Source organism: Triticum dicoccoides, chromosome 5B (genome assembly GCF_002162155.2).
Source record: "Triticum dicoccoides isolate Atlit2015 ecotype Zavitan chromosome 5B, WEW_v2.0, whole genome shotgun sequence".
Taxonomy (NCBI): Eukaryota; Viridiplantae; Streptophyta; class Magnoliopsida; order Poales; family Poaceae; genus Triticum; species Triticum dicoccoides.
Window position 1 is genome coordinate 26,427,734 of NC_041389.1, and position 2,685 is coordinate 26,430,418.

Sequence of the window (2,685 nt, forward strand, 5' to 3'; positions counted from 1 at the left end):
GCAACTTTCAGTATTAAGAAGATGAACCTGGATCACACTTGTGGAGCAAGTGGAGAGAAAACAAAGGTGACAGTCAGTTGGGTTTCTAAGGTTTGTGAGGATACAGTCAGATCCAACCCTGGAGCTAGTGTTGACACAATTATCTCATACACAAAGAAGAAGTTTGGTGTGCATGTGCCTAAAAGCTTGGCATATAGGGCAAGGAAGCAAACAGTTGAGGTTGTGCAAGGAGATCACAAACTCCAGTATCACAGAATAAGGGACTACCTGCAGTGTGTGCTAGATACTAACCCTAGCAGTAGGTGCATAGTAACAACACATGAGAACCCACTTAACCCAGCTCCTACCCCAAGGTTTCACTATATGTTTTACTGCTTGTTTGCATGCAAGGAGGGTTTTCTGAATGGATGCATGCCATTTATAGGTAAGTATTCAGAAATTTATATGTTTTTTAAACATTGATGTACTTAGGCACTCATGTTATCATGTTAGCAGGTCTGGATGGTTGCTTCATCAAGCTAAGCACTGGTCAGCAGATATTGGCAGCTACAGGGAGGGATGGCAACAATAACATCTTCCCAATAGCTTTTGGTGTTGTTGATAAGGAAGAGACAAAAAGTTGGACATGGTTTCTCACACAGTTGAGAACAGTCATTGGAACTGGCAATAAGTTTGGCAAATACACAATTATGTCTGACAGGCAGAAGGTATTGTTCTGAACCTAGTCTTTACATTTGCCTTTACATTTGCCATGAGTAAAATGTTATTCAGTAGATGAGTAACACTTAAGATTACACTATATTGAACAGGGATTGTTGAATGCAATAGATGATGTATTCCCTGACTCTCCACAAAGGTTTTATCTTAGACATACTTATGCCAATTTCCAATCTGCTGGTTTCAGAGGAGAGGAACTTAAGAAACATTTAGATCAGGCTGCCTATTCCTTTACCAAACATGGACATGATTTAGGCATGGAGAATTTGAAAAAAGAAAGTTTAGAAGCTTGGCAGTGGTTGTCACAGATACCAGAGTATACCTGGGCTAGGTATAAAATGGACACTGTGTGCAAAACAGACCTGTTAGTAAACAACCTTAGTGAGGTTTTCAATAGAATGATATTGGATGTTAGGAACAAGCCAATCAGGACTATGTTAGAGGGCATAAGAACAAAGCTGATGATTAGGTTTCAGAAGATCAGAGAGAAGACAGAGACATGCAGATGGGAAATCACACCTACTTATTCAGAGATTTTAGAAGAGGGGAAGAAGTGGGCTAAATATTGTGAAGCATACATGGCAGGGCCAGGCATATGGCAGGTCACAAGTAGCTCTGAAAACACATATTGTGTTAATTTGAACAATGAGACATGTGACTGTAGGAGGTGGGACATGACAGCTGTCCCCTGCAGTCATGCCATTGTTGCAATGCAGAAAGTGAAGATACACCCTGAAGACTATGTTTCTACTTTCTTCAAGAAACCCATGTATTGTGAGACATATAAGCACATCATATTCCCTGTGCCAGGTCCTGACCATTGGCCTCATACACCTGGTGATGATATTTCTCCCCCTGTTTTTAGAGAAAAGAAAGGTAAAAAACAAACTACCAGGAGGAAAGGCCTGTTTGAGGTGCCAGCTAAAAAGGATACTTCTAGGATTGGTACAGTGACATGCAGCAACTGGAAGAAGCAAGGGCACAGGATCAACAATTATGGTGTCCCTTTGAAACCTAAGTTCCAGATGAGGCAGAACAAGCACCAGGTATGTCCATTCATTCCATTGTTACATTCATTGCATTGTTACATTAATTTCATTTGTAGAAAAATAGTTCTAACTAATATTGTTGTGTAGGAAAATAGAGCAAACTACTCTGAGGCTGGTTCTTCAATGGCTGCAACTGCACAAAGGCCACCAAGGGTACCTGCTGCCTCTGCACCTGCACCAACTCCTCCTCCAACAACAAATGAGTCAACACAGACAACTTCTAGATCAAGGAAGAGGGCAACACTAGCTACAACAGCAACACCACCACCTCTCAAGAAGAGCAGGACCAACACCTCTTCTGCAACACTAGTACCACCTCCCAAGAAGAAGAACACAACTATTTCTGGCAATGGATCAAGGTCTTCTCCAGCAAAGAACACCAGGTCATCAAGGTCTTCTCCAGCAAAGAACACCAGGTCAACTTCTTCCAATAGAGCTGGCAATGGATCTTTCATTGCTCCTAGACAATCTTCTACAAGTGCTGTGCAGGAGGGGTCAAAGAGGGTCAGGAAGCCATCTGGGAGGCTGAAAGATTACTTTTATGCAAGTGGTAACTAGCTGAAGCCAAGTGCACTCCTAGACAATCTGCTACAAGTGCACTGTTTGATTTGGTTTGTAATAACATTGCCTCACTAAGTACTTGATACTGCACTGTTTGATTTGGTTTGTAATATGGTACTGTATGTGGATTCTGCACTTGTCTGCAACTTCAATTCATCTGCAACTTTTATCTATATGTGGATTCAACACTTGATAAATTGATGGTGCTGACCAAGTACATTTATTCAGAAACATCCAAATGTTACATAGATAGAAAGATAGTCTCATAGATTACATCCAAATCTCACAAATACTACCAAAACTCTCTCTGAAATTGACTTACAGATAGAAAGATAGATAGCAAGATAGACAGATAGAT